The sequence below is a fragment of the Suricata suricatta genome, chromosome X (assembly GCF_006229205.1).
Source record: "Suricata suricatta isolate VVHF042 chromosome X, meerkat_22Aug2017_6uvM2_HiC, whole genome shotgun sequence".
Lineage (NCBI taxonomy): Eukaryota > Metazoa > Chordata > Mammalia > Carnivora > Herpestidae > Suricata > Suricata suricatta.
The window spans coordinates 86,263,014-86,277,641 of NC_043717.1; the positions used below are offsets into that span (position 1 = coordinate 86,263,014).

The window sequence follows — 14,628 nt, forward strand, 5'->3', positions numbered from 1 at the left end:
TTTATTTTTGAGAGACAGAGACAGCGCGAGCAGGGGACGGTCAGAGAGAGAGGGAGACACAGAATCTGAAGCAGGCTCCAGGCTCTGAGCTATCTGTCAGCACAGAGCCTGACGCGGGGCTCGAACCCACGAACCGTGAGATCTTGACCTGAGTTGAAGCCGGACGCTTAACCGACTGAGCCACCCAGGCGCCCCTAGGACCTTTAAAATAATCCATAAGTCCAGGGTCACCTGGGTGGCTCAGTTGGTTAAGCGTCTGACTTCGGCTCAGGCCATGATCTCACGGTTCGTGGGTTCGAGCCCCGCGTCAGGCTCTATGCTGACAGCTCGGAGCCTGGAGCCTGCTTCAGATTCTGTGTCTCCCTCTCTCTCTGGCCCTCCCCTGCTCGCACTGTCTCTCTCTGTCTCTCAAAAATAAATAAAAGGCATTAAAAAAATCCATAAGTCTGAACTAACAGGTTTGCCTGTGCCTTGATATCTTTTCTGTTGTTGTTTTTTAAATGCTGGCACTCAAAAAATAATGCAAATGTCATCTGTCTGCACAACAAATCCTACAACATATTTAACTACTTAATACAAATCACTAGGACCAGTGCCAGCATGAAGTGATGAAAGAATTAGCTGCCGATAGGAGTGGATTATTTTGGCTTGTATTTCTCAAATGATTGAAGCAGAAGGCAGAAGGTAGTTTTTCCCCTTGAAATTTCCAGATATTCATACTAAGTTTCTACTTTGCTTCCATGGAGATATGGACATTAAATGAAAGCTATGTCTCTATATGAAAAAAAAAGTTGAATGGATGATCAAATAAAGACAAAACAAAGACATTCACTGTAACTACCTTATTTCAGGCCCCAAAGCACACGTGCCCTAGCTAAACCCTGAACGCATTTTTATTTCCACTGCTTAGTCTGAGCGTCACCACCTTGAAGGAGGACTTCCACTACCTCCATTTTGACCTTCAACCTTATAATTGATTTTAGTTCTTTCCAGCTTATCTCTTAACTCAGGCAAAAGTCTTGGTGGTCAAATCGTCCTGTGATGGGAACTGAAATTACCCCCTTGAGCAATAAGGACTGCCCTGACGCCAGCAAGACCCCCTCAACAAGTGACGACCCCAAGACAATGATGGACCTGACCTTTCCTGCCCACCTGCATGTACCCGCTGACCTTTGTCTCAGTTTCCTTACATGAACCTGGAAGCATTTTCAGCACTGTGGGGACAGTCTTGGAGACATTAGTCTGCTGTCTTCCTGGCGTTGGCCTCACTGAAATAAATTTCTTTCTGGCTTCATCTCCACTCTGCCTTTGGATTTGTTAGAGGCAAGTGCTGAACCCTGTCTGTTTGGGATCCCCAGTGCCGGTTGCCCTTGTAGCCCTGTGCCCTGGCTACAGCCTCTTAGGTTGTCTATCCCTTTCCAATCCATCATCCAGAGAAGTCTTTCTACAATGTCAAACCAAGCATGTTGCGTCCATGGCATCCCATTGCCTTTGGTATCAAGCTCCTTCCTTTAGCAGGAGCATTCCAAGGGCCGCCTGTGATCGGGATCCTGCCTAAGTCTCCAGCAGAAACTTCTCCAGCGCTCCTTTTAATAGTGCTCTCTGCCCTCCACTTCCTAGTTGTTCTCCAAACAAATTATTTGTAGTTCCAGGAGGAGAGGGGCTCTCTGTTGTGCCTTTGTTCACACTCCTCCGAGAGCAAAGCTCTTTATCTTTTGTTTACCTAATGAACACTATGTAATTTCAACTCTTACCTTCCTTATGAAGCCTTTTCTAACTCAGGCCCACATTCACCTTTGGACACACACCCTATTTCGTCAATCTTCTATAATAGCACCTATAACACTTGATTAGATTTATTTGATCCTGACTATCTTTTCTTAATAGGTTGCAAGCTCTTTGAGGTCAAGCACCATGAATTATTCATCTTTGTATCAACAGCTCCTAGCCTATTCTGTGTCTGGCACATAGGAGGTACTCAGTAAATACTGCTGAATGAAGAACAGTTGTAACTAAAATTGTCTAGAGAGCTGCTGTCCGGTATGTAGCCACTAGCCACATATAGATATTTACATTTACATTTTAATTAAAATGAAAAATGCAGTTCTTCAGCCACACTAGCCACATTTCAAGTGCTCAGTAGCTACTTGTGTGTATCATACTAATTTCCATCATCACAAAAAGTCTTAATACATAGTGCTGATCTGGAAAATTCTTTATTTTCCTGTTTCAATTTAATAAACATTGATTTTCTCCGATAGACTAACATTTGTGCTAGGCATGGTGGATATCGCAAATGTGAACAAAATGTGAATACTATTATGATTATTTGCAAGGCATTTGAAATCTGGTAGGAGGAGGCCTTGTAAAATGAGAGAGATTATTTCCATATTGGGACATCAGGGAAGGCTTCATGGAGATTTTCTCATTTAATCTGGGCATTTAAGGATAGAGAGAATTTGAGAAGGGCAAATCTTGGGAAAGGAGACAAAATAGTGTGAGCAAATGTATAGAGATGGGAAAGTACCAGGAAAATGGGAAGTAATATAGTTCGCTTAGAATGTATGGTATATGAGCTACGAGTAGTTGTTTAGTTCATTCATTCCTGGAATCATTCAACAAATAGTTTTTGAGCACCTCTTCTGTTTCAGGCTCTATGCTAGGTGCTGGAGGGGTGTCTGGCTGGCTCAGTTCCTACAGCATAGGACTTGATATCAGGGTCATGGGGTCAAGCTCATGTTGGGGAGGGAGCCTATTTTAAAAAAGAAAAAAATATATACATATATACTGAGTGCTGGGGATAAACAGAGACTATACAGACATTGCCCCAGTGGAGTTCACAGTTATGAGTGATGAGATTTGGATAAGACTGTGGAAGACACTGAAAAGTACCCTAAAGAGTTTGTACTTTCCTCCTCTGGCCCTCACCCTCGACGTGTAGACTTTAGACCAGCAGCATGGACTGGTATGACCTGGGAGTCCGTTAGAAATACAGAATCTCAGGTCCCGCCCTAACCTCAAACCTACTGAATCAGAATTTGCACTTTAGCAAGATCTCCAGATTATCCTTAAGCACACTAATGTCTGAGGAGCAGGGTTGTAGGCCAGCTGAGCCTGACAGTATGCAAGTGAATGAGTTAAAGTAAAAGAGTAAGGATGTAGGAAGCAAGTAAGCATAAAAGTAGGAAGTAAGGTGGTATTCTAATCAGTAACGGGTTGAATGCAAAAGAAATTGGACGTGGGCCTATTACTGTAGCTCAGATGAGAAATGGGAGGAGTTGGGTGTGGGGGACAATCGATCTTTTGTATACAGGCACAGCTTCTGTTCCATGAACTCATACTGGAAATATTGTCTGTTACTCAAAGTGAAAAAAAGTCAGCGAATTCAATAATATGGTATTTGAGATGTCTTAGAAGGTGCCAGCTGTCCGTTTTAGAAAAGGCTTATTGGTAGGTTTACTTCCTGTTGATGCCACAGGTCCATAATGTACTCCCGAGTGTCAAAGTATCAGGTCCTTAATCATACATGTCCGTACAGAGATTATGATAAGGATTTCAGAAATTAAACCACCATATCAAGGTTCACAAAATGCTGATTTATAAACTAGAAATTCAATTTATAAATTAAAAAAAATTTTTTTAACATTTATTTATTTTTGAGAGAGAGACAGAATGTGAGCCAGGGAGGGGCAGAGACGGGGAGACACAGAATATGAAACAGGTTCCAGGCTCCGAGCTGTCACTGCAGAGCCCAATGCTGGGCTCGAACCCACCAACTGCAAGATCATGACCTGAGCAGACGTTGAAAGCTTAACTGACTGAGCCATGCAGGTGCCCCTAGAAATTCAATTTATTAATTTACAATGGAGTAATTACCTTTCCACTAGCCAAAATTCTCTTTTATTACTAGCATTAAAATTTTTTTAAAGTTTTTATTTATTTATTCATTTAAGTGATTTCTACACCCAACGTGGGGCTTGAACTCTGACCCTGAGATCAAGAGTTCCATGCTCCACCGAATGAGCACCTAGCTACCCCTGCGTGTATCACAATTTCTTTAATCAACTCCTTAAATGATGCCATTTCTATTTTCAGTTTCTCTTTATTACAAAGCTACATAGATCTTTGTGTAATTTGTACAAGCATCTATGTATGATAGATTCCTAGAAATAGAAATACTAGGTTAATTTTACATTTTGATTGCAATGAGATTCTTTTTTAAAATGTTTTTTTATTTGAGAGAGAGAGAGAGAGAGAGAGAGAGAGAGAGAGAGAGAGAGAGACATAGAGCGTGAGCAGGGGGAGGGGCAGAGAGAGCTGGAGACAGAGAATCCCAAGTAGGCTCCAGCTGTCAGCACAAAGCCCAATGTGGGGCTCAATCCAGAGTCGGAGGCTTAACCCACTGAGCCCCCCAGGCGCCCCTGAGATACTTTCTCTTTTTCTCTTTTAATGTTTATTTATTTTTGAGGGGAGAGACAGAGAGAGAGAGAGAGAGAGAGAGAGAGAGAGAGAGAGGATGAGAGAACAAGCTGGGTAGGGGCAGAGAGGGAGATACAGGGTGTGAAACAGGTTCCAGGCTCTGTGCTGACAGCTCAGAACTCACAAACAGTTAGATCATGACCTGAGCTGAAGTTGGACACTTAACCAACTGAGCCACGCAGGTGCCCCCGAGATATTTTGTTTTTAAACAATTGCCACCAATTGTATGTGAGAATTCTTAGTTCTTCACCAATACTGAGTACCACCAAAAAAAGTTTAATCTCTGGGGGCACCTGGGTGGCTCAGTTGGTTTAGCATCCAACTTCGGCTCAGGTTATGATCATGGGCTTGAACCCCGTGCGGCCCTGTGCTGACAGCTCAGAGCCCGGAGCCTGTTTGAGACTGTGTGTCTCCCTGCCTCTCTCTGCCCCTCCCCACTCATGCTTTGTGTCTCTCAAAAATAAACATTAAAAAACATTAAAAAATTTTAATCTTTGCCAATCTGGTAGGTATTTAATTTGCATGTCTTAGTGGCGAATGAAGTTCAGCACTGTTTTATGTATTTACTAGCCATCTGCATCTCTTTTCCAATAAGTCGACTCTTTATAGTCTTTCTCCATTTTTCTTTTTTAATTTTTTCAAAACATTAAAAAATTTTTTTTGAGAGAGAGAGCACGCAAGCGGGGAGGGGCAGAGACGGGGAACAAAGGATCCAAAGCAGGCTCTGCACTGACAGAGGCAAGCCTGACGTGGGGCTCGAACTCATGAGATCATGACCTGAGCCGAAATGGGATGCTCAACCGACTGAGTCACCCAGGCGCCCCTTTCTCTATTTTTCTATTCGAGCATTTTTATCTTGCTGACTTGTGAGAGTTCTTCATATGTATCATGTCTTTTTCATTCATGTAGCAAATATAGTCTGCTTATACTTCATCTTTTGTTTATTGTACCTTGCTATACATATTTTAAATTTCTGTGGGCCACATTTATTCACCTTCAGGCTTCTGGATTGTAGGTCACATTTAGAATGGTGTTAGAAAACAGTATATATACACACGCTGCCTAAGAGTACACTATCTAGAAAACTTATAATCAGAAGCTTGTTCCATTTGTATAGATGGAGTTAGAACTGTAGGATGCTTTATTTTTAAAAAATTTTTTTTAATGTTTTTTTTATTTATTTTTGATACAGAGAGAGACAGAGCATGAGAGGGGAAGGGGCAGAGAGAGAAGGACACAGAACCGGAAGCAGGCTCCAGGCTCTGAGCCAGCCGTCAGCACAGAGCCTGATGCGGGGCTCGAACCCACAAACGTGAGATCTGACCTGAGCCGAAGCCGGAGGCTTAACTGACTGAGCCACCCAGGCGCCCCTAGGATGCTTTATCTATACTGTGGTAAGATAAGAAGATTATCTCTGCTACCCCGTGGGGTATGCATTTCTAGTGACCAGAATATTTTTGCATCAAACAGTGTCTTGTCCCTTAAGTAGCATCAAATGTTTTAAGTATTCAACTTTCCTTTTCCTTATTTCTCATCAGGCTCTGAAAGTTTCTGCTATTACAAGAGTATGTCATGAAGGATAGCTTTTTTTTTTTCATGAGGACTATGCTACAAATAATTTGAAGCTTATTTTACATCATTTACATATTTCATTTGATGGCATTTTCTCACTTTGTCCTCAGATTCTAAGGATTCACTCTTTGGTGTTTCAGTACCCTATGAAACAAATTTCACTACTTAGGACAGGACTGGGGCACACAGCAGTGTAATCTGCACATATTGAAAGCTCAATATTCTTGTGAATAAACTCTAGAAAAAAAGTGACGCTACTGTGAAACATACTTAAACGTCAGTACAAATTTGATACAAAATTTTTTCAGATGTTATACTACTTAGTTATTGGTTTTGTTCAATGGTATTTTTCACAAGATGAAAGAAAGTTTACTAAACAGAGGAAGTTTTCAATGTTTTTTCAAGGTATAAAATTGTTTAAAGTCTCAGTTGCTACATAATCAGATGAGAATATGAATTTATAAAATAGAAGAAAAACTGCTCCATGTACTACAAATGTGATGTTTGGAGCAGAAAATCAGTAGTTTTCAGCTAATACTAAGGCAGGAAATCATTTAATATCAATTGATAGTAAACTGGCACAATTGAACTAAATTAATGTAAAATGATTTGATACAGAGCCCAATTTTTCTATTACTTTAAGTGGAATTTTGCATTAACTTATGTAACTGTAAATTTTCCACTACTCCCTATTTAATGTTCTAGCTGCATCATTCTGTAACTTGAATCTCTTAAAAACTGTATAACATTCTACCAAAAATGGTCTATAAAAGAAATGGAAATTTATTTTGAATAGTATTCCACTCCTCAAAGCTTTAGAGGTAAGTAAAAACGTCTCGGATTTTATTTCTTGTTATTGATATTTAGATGTTTGTTTAACTTTTATTGTTCAGTTGATTAAATATACCACAATTCTTTTTTACAGTTGCAGGAAAAAGAACCCAGTAAGCACAGAGGATGGGAGAGAAACTAAGATAGGCATGGAAGGCATGTAATTTGAGGGCCGAAATTAATCATTATATTCCATTAGAAATGCTTTGGACGTGATATCGGGTGAAATCTCCACAGTTTACACGGTGCTTTCGTTATTTCTCATTTGAAAAATTTGTCAATACATTTACATCGATTGCTTTTATTGTAACTGAAAGGTAATTCGGTATCAAAGGAATATTCTAACCAAAATTTTTTTAAAAAGGAAGGAACGAAGCGCTCTTAACACGGTTGTATGATCCTGGGGACTTCTTTAACAGCAATGGAGACACTGTAATAGGTCACTTCTTCCTGGCCTAGGAAAAGCGGCGCTTCGAAGGGGACAGGGCCTCCCCGAGTTTTCTCCCCCTCGTAGAGACCTCTAGGTAGTCAAAGGTCCGGGTCACTGGATTCGAAAACAAACAAAAAAATAAAAAGGGTGATAAAGACTTGAGTTAACTTGGGGGTCAAAGGAGCGGAAAGGGTCCTTTCGCACTTCCAACACCTCGGGGGAAGGGGCAGGACAAGAAGGAACCAAAATTCTTAAAGTCGTGAGGCCGCCTGGTCCCAGGTTTCCAGGAAGACAGTGGATCCGCGGGGAAGGCGGGGGAGGACAGAGAAGGACGCGGCAGGTCCTCCCTGGACTACTTCAGCCCCAATCTTGATTTCCCTCCACTTCGCTCCGTCCCGTTTCCTGCCCCCACCCCGGCCCCAAGAGTGGAGAATAAATTGGTCGGGTGCCCGGCCTAGCCTAGTAGCCCAGTTCCTTAAATCTCTTAGACCCTTGAGGGAGAGAGAGAGACCACGTTTTCTAGGAGCCGGGAAGGGTGGGCTGCAAAGAAAAAAAAAATTGTTCCCCCTCCAGTGTCAAGTCTCCCCGGTGGAGAATCGCTTGGCTTTCTCTGTTCAGCCGAAGCAAAAAGCAAACGAAACAAAACAGGAACTCAAAAAGCGAAACCCCTAAATCGCTTAGGGTCAGGTGCCAGAGTTCCGTGAGTTGAGTTCCTTGGGTGGGTAGGAGTAGGGACCGCGGGGGGGGAGAAGGTCCAAGAACTAGGGCGGAAGGCCCCTCGCTGGGGCGTGTCAGAGGAGGGGACACGGAAGGGTGATGCCCGACTGGGCTGCCAACCTCGGGCTGCGCTCGGGGCACGGCAGCCCGGGGGACGAGTCCCGAGCGAGCCCGGCTTCCGATTTCCCACGGCCCGGGGCTCAGCCGGACATTCCTAACGACCTCCTTTCGACCCCCTCAGTTAAAGAAAGAGGAAACGCGGCGCTATCAGGTCCGCGGCGGAAGCGCGGCCAAACGAATGAGTAAGTCAGGCGCGGGCACGGCACCTTGTTTACCCCACTCGGCGGCGCGCCCCTGCGGGCGCCTCGTTTGCAGGCGGCGTCGGAGACGCTGAACCCGGGAGGCAGTCGGCCACGATTGGTCGGTGATAGGGAGGAGGACGCTGGGAGACAAGCGTTGCAGTGCCAGCTCGCTGCCGCTAGATGCCGCTCCCTCCCAACGGGAGCCGAGCGCGGGCTCGCGGCCGACAGATGGCGCCTGCGCGTTCCATTCGCCTCCAAGTCGCCGAAGAGCGAACACCCCAAACAATCCCGAAGCGCCACCAAAAAAAAAAAAAAAAAAAAAAAGAAAAAAAAAAAAGAAAAAAAACCCGCCGGATCCGACCGCCACTTTCAAAACCCCCCACCGCTCTAGAACCGCGGGAGCTTCCGTCCCTGAGTAGAATTCGAGGGTGTAAAGAAGAGGAAGGGGAAAATATCTTGTACCAGCCCAGGGGTGAAGAAGCCCCCGGCCTGAGAAAGAAGGAAGGAGGAGTGGGGGAGGCGAACAGTCTCGTTGCTGCCTCTGTGTACGCTGAGGGGGGAGGTAAGTTATAAAATGGCGGAGGCGAAGCTTCTAGAAGTTTGGAGGGGCACCCGGAGGGCGCGGGGCCCAGTGTGAGGTGTGTATGGTTGAAACAGGGCGCGAGAGAAGAGTTGGGAGGGAAAGAGAATGGGCACTCTGTTGCCACTTAATTTCCCGTCTACTCCCTTTGCCCCCAGCGGGGCCAGCCATGGAGCGGGTGGCCAAGTCAAGAGGGGGAGAAGCCTCCCCGTCCCCGCGTACCCCCCTACCCTTCTTTCTGCCTTCTCCCCCGAAGTGGCCACCTCAACACTAACAAGGAACTTCCAGCCCCCCTTCCTCCCTACCTCCTACTCCTAGAGTGGCTTTCTACTGCACGACTCTTCTTTTCGACTACCCTCGCTGAAGATTTTCTCTTCCTTCCCTCGCCCAACTCTCCCTCGGGGCCTCCACGGAGGACCCCCCCATGGGTGGCCCAAAATGGAGAACGCGGAGCAGCGCAAGATGGAGGCTCCGCTTCTCTGTGTAGCAGTAGATTTAGGTGCCTTTTCTCCGGCAGGCTCTTAAGCCTGGGAGAGCCCGAACTGGAGGTGGGGTGGGGTGCGAGCCGTAGTCGGGGGAGGAAAGCCGGGGAGGCCGTGGCTGGGGTGGGGGAGAGCGCGGTATCGTGGAGAGGGGAAGGAAGAGAGCAAAATGGTGGTGCTGGGAACCTAGGGGGGAGGGGAGACGCGGAGGCTCAGTTGTGTATATTTGGGCCTCGGACCGAGGGAGGCGAGGGAAAATCTACTCTGATCACACCCCTCCCTCGTGCCCCCTCCCTTCTCCCTTCCCCTCTTTCCTTTCCTCCCTCCCTCCCCTCCCTCCCTCCCTCCCTCTCTTCCTCCCTTCCTAGAGAGGGAACAACATTCATGTGACGGGCCCCTCTGCTTCTCCCCCGCCCCATCATCTCCAGCGCGTGGTGGGGGAACTGCTTGGGAAAGCGATTGGCATCGATCTCTCCATCCCTTCCGAGGCCCGACTTCGGTCAGTTTTCTTCGGGCAACAATTTTATAAATAGGCAGGGGTCTGGCGGTGTTGGCCCCCGCGTGCAGACCTTGCCCCTAAGGGGGCCCTGCCCGCTGGCAGGGGAGGAGGGGGGAAGGGCGGGAGTGGAAGGCTGTTTGTTGGGGGGTTTTGGCGCCACTTTTGTTTTAGTTTTAGTGCTGCTTTTCGTTCCCACCCCCACCCGCACTGTCTTTCTCAAGGCACGAACTGAGCTGATCCTTGCCCCAGGTAGGCAGCTTCTGGTTTTTCCGTCTACACTTTTATTCTTGCTTGGGGTTGACTTTCTTTTTTCTTCTCTCGCGTAGCCAGTGATCTGGCCGGCAATTTTAGCACGAAAAGGGTCTGATGGGCCATGGGAGAGAGAAGGTGTGGGAAACAGCATCAAGTAGTTCCGCAAAACTTTGAGCCCCGTTCCCATTTTCTTCTGGCCTACATTCGTAAACGTATTGTTGATTTCTGCCTTTTTCCCCCCTCGTCGCGAGGTGGTCTTGTTTTGCCTTCAGTTTTTTATAAACCGCTGTTACTTTCGACATTTAGTTTCCGCTCTCCCTTGGTGTATATGTCATTTTATTTTTAATCCTGAACTGTAATGGGTTTTATCGTGAGATTTTTCGTGCTGCAGTGTTCAGCTTTAATTTTTAATATTGCATTAGTAGTTTCATCCGGTTTGTGAGACTATCCTGCGTGGCCTAGAAATGTTTTATATCTTGTTGCCTACCACCCTTCCCTACCCTCTCCCTCCTTTCTCTTGGATGTAGTTTCTTAATTGAGGGTCATGGTGTTTGATTAAATGGTTATTTACAGTTTACCCGATATATCTATTACAAACTTTTGATCTGTGAGATTAGGTTTAAGTAAACGAAAAGCCTGTATTGCTTTGAAATGGTTCCTTAAAATGCGCGGGCCGCCCCCCCCCCGCCCCCCCGGGTACAGCCCCATCTTCCCCTCTTACTGGAGTGTAAATTCCATACCCCTCTTCTCCCACGGACCGCCGTATTTCACGGCAGCCACACCCTGTATTTGTCTCTGTGGATTGGACTCATTATCAGCTTAATTTAGTGACTCTTAAACCACCATGATGGGACTTGCTTAAGCACGAAGCTTCTTTTCCTGTTTAGTCCTAGTGGTTAGTGTCGAAAGAGGAATAATCGAGGTTTCTTGATGAAACCTGGTGCGGTCCAACCTCTGCCTTTTTTTCTGTTGTCTTTTTTCCTACTCCGGGCTGTTGGCGGTGTCAGCACCACTGCTGGGGGCGGGGGTGGAGGGGAGAAAGAGTCGGGTTACCGAAGTGCGTCATTCCTGGCTCTAGCAGGGCCTGCTCGGGAGCTGCTGGTGTTTGTTACTGTCCTCGCAGCACTTTCCTGCCAACCTTCTCTCTCTGCGTATTGGTTAGGAGCAAGAGCAGGAGGCGGTCTTCTAATTCTATCTGTAGCCTAGCGCGTTGCGTTTCAGGGTATATGTGAACTTATTAAAAAAAAAAAAAACCTGGGCCCTGAAAAGTGGATACATTTCTGCTTAATGACATACGAGTCAGGTAGTTTAGACTTGCTTTCATATATTTTCCAGTGAACGGTGGGGTTAATTTTGAACATTTTAAACCACTTACGTTAAAATGCCTGGTTTTCTTTTTACGTTGATACCAATCTATAATTACGGGTCAGAAGGACCAGTTAAGGCATAGGCGTTCAGCGGTTTTTCAAGTGGTTGAATTGTAATTTTATGACACATTCTGTTAAATAGTCTGTTTTTTTCGTTTTGAGCTGAGGTGCCACATGAATGCAAGCTAATTGTAGATATTTTAGTTCATTTTCATCATATGTTCCTATTTGTTCTTTTAGATAATAATTTTAAATATGCTCTTTGGATCTTAATGGACTTTATTAAAATTCTTAAAGATGGCTATTTGTTTTTAACTGAATTCTTAAATTTACAAGTAGTTGTTTTAGGGTGACAGTCACACTGTTAAATTCTTCTTGCTAGTCTTTTGATACTTTAGTATGCATTTTTGGGTTTTTTTAGGGTACTTACCGAGCACAGTGTCTTCTTAATTCTTTCCTGAAGATAATACTGGAAGAGAGTGATAGGAGGTAGAGATTAAACAAAAGTGGTCTTCAGTTGATGGTAGCTGGATGATGAGTACAGGAGAAGGAGAGCTCCTTGTACTATTATTCTCTTTACTTTTTTGTGTGCACTTAAAAATCTCCTTAATGAAAAAAATTGGAAGAAAAGATTTCAAATTGTCTTGCAATTTTGACATGGTAGCGTAAGTTTGTATTTACGTATCAGTTACCTGCATGGAAAACGTGGCCTTGTGCATAATTACACAATGTCTGATATATAAACTTAAAAAAAAATTTAAGTTGAACCAGTATAGAATAAGCAGTATAAATACTTACAAATTGGTTGAACTCTAAGTGTTTGTAACTTAGTCCGAATGTATTCCACTTTTAGTTTCTTTTTTAATCCTTTGAAAATGGGAAAATTCCATTCTCAGATCTTATAGATTTTGCTGTTGTCTATTTCATTAAGTTGGGGTTACAGTGAGTCAGTAAGAAAGGGATTTACTATTAATAGGAGGGGCTTTGGCAGTTGGAATAAGTGACAGTGGAAGGGATTCAGGTGCCCTAGGGCGCATTCCTGGCAGGAAGATAGAGATAGGAGTTGAATTCAGTTTCAGTATTTGGTGTTTAATGAATGGGTAGAGACTAGGATTGGAAAAGAAATGTACTTATTAGCCATTCTTTCCCACTGTGAAATAACTATGGCATTCCAAGGTATCCGAGACTGGCAGTCGGGAGGGGGTGGGTACTTTAAAAAAACTGATATGAAAATGACATTTACTTATAAAGTGAGTTAAATCCCACCCATCACTTTAAGGATTAGTGTTGTAGTTAATAGTTGGTATATAAAATATTCTAATGTTTTTCTATTAAGGTCATTCTGACCATTGCCCATCAACAGTAAAAGTGCATTGCAATTAAAATCCTCAGTTTCCTTAATTAGTGTATTTGTGAATTGCTTCTACATTCGTTGAAGGTAAGTGCCTTATTTTCTGCAATTTTGTGTTGTTCAGTGTCAGGCTTTTTACCCCTATGAGATATATATTTTTTAAGATTTTTAAGTAAATCTCTACACCTAATTTGGGGCTCGAACCCACAATCCCAAGATCGAGAGTCAGTCACGTGCTCTACTGACTGAGCCAGCCAGGTGCTCCTGATGTATTTTTGAATATATGTCAGAGTTCTAAAGGAAATCCAAAATAATGGATATTTAATTTTATGTTGGGTGAAGTGTGTTCCCTCATCATTATTAAAGCAAAATTCCACCCTAGTCTAGGAAGATATTTCATAACCGTTAATATTAGTCTGTATTCATATGCAAATTTTAACTTTGAGAATGTTATGAGAAGACATTACATTTTTTGAATTCTTGTATGCAAATAATCTTAAGTAGATGATGAAGATTGTGGCTTCAGATTTATTATGGCAAGGCCACAGCTAAACTACCAAGCCAACAAATTAGGAATATTGTAACTTTAAAGTTATTTAGTTAGGATTTTTGAATTTTTAAAATTTTATTTATTTTTAAAATATTTTTTTTACCTAATCTCTACTCCCAATGTGGGGCTTGAACTTTCAACCCTGAGATCAAGAGTCACATGCTGTTCTGACTGAACCAGCCAGGTTCCCCTAGTTAGGAATTTAAAAAAACCCAAACACTAAAGTTTTTAATGAAATTAAGCCCTGCATTTCTTTTTCATAATTTTCTTCTTCAATCTTATATTATGATTTTGGTGGTTGTGTGAGGACCTGTGCATTAAAATAGGTGAGGAGAGGTGGGGAGCAGCTTCAGTCTCAAATAAATGATCTTTTGGGGAATATAGTGATAGGTGCGAAAATATGCCTTAGACAGTTTAGTAGTGCTTAATATTCTGCATCTTTAAGTAATGCCACCCACAGTCATGTGTGGGAAGGGAGTAAACAGTGCATAGTGTATTCTTTTTGCTTTGGGCTCTTTATAATAGATGGAAGACTTTCAGTTTTTGATGCTACAAGTTAACTTTTAGTTTAAAATTTAGATTAAATGGACACTTAATTACATTAATGGATGCTTAGGTGGCTCAGTCGGTTAAGTGGGCAACTTAGGCTCAGGCCATGATCTCATCATGAGTTCATGCCCCATATAGGGCTCGCTGCTGTCCATAGAACCTGCTTCAGATCCTCTGTCCCCGTCTCTCTGCACCTCCTCTGCTCGTGCACATGTGCTGTCTTTCTCTCTCAAAAAGAAATAAACTATGAAAAGAAAATTTACAATAAATGGACACAGTGATCTGCTCATTATATTTCTAGCGGGATAAGATTCATATCTCTTTAATGTTGTGACTTTTGTGTCTCACAGGTTTAAAAAACATAACTGGGTCTTATATTAGCACTTTGAAATGGCTACTAGTAGATTATTCAGATATTTGAAATGACAGCTTATTGTACAGTGGAGCACTATTATATACCCATTTGGAAGTTGGGGAGCGTAGCAAAGGAAAAGGATAGTCCCAATTAGCTATGGGTATCTGTATATCTTGAAATGTGACTAATCATTGAAAAATAAAGAAAAAACTTTAAGGATATAGGCAATTTTAAAAGTTGTTTACATTTTCCTTTTATAGTTTTCTCCACTTGATACATGCATTGAATTTTTAATTTGTGGTTCAATACTTT

At 43.3% G+C, this 14,628-nt stretch overlaps 1 protein-coding gene across 5 annotated transcripts in view; it reads left to right on the forward strand.

The window, feature by feature from the left end:
- The first annotated feature begins 8,111 nt into the window (after window positions 1-8,111).
- Window positions 8,112-14,628, forward strand: part of STAG2 (stromal antigen 2) — a 128,132-nt gene continuing 121,615 nt past the window's right edge. The window contains exon 1 of one of the 5 annotated variants that reach the window (XM_029929478.1): window positions 8,112-8,893. The gene's annotated coding sequence lies outside the window, so the exon portion shown is untranslated. The other 4 variants (XM_029929482.1, XM_029929481.1, XM_029929480.1 and 1 more) reach the window with 4 other exon arrangements.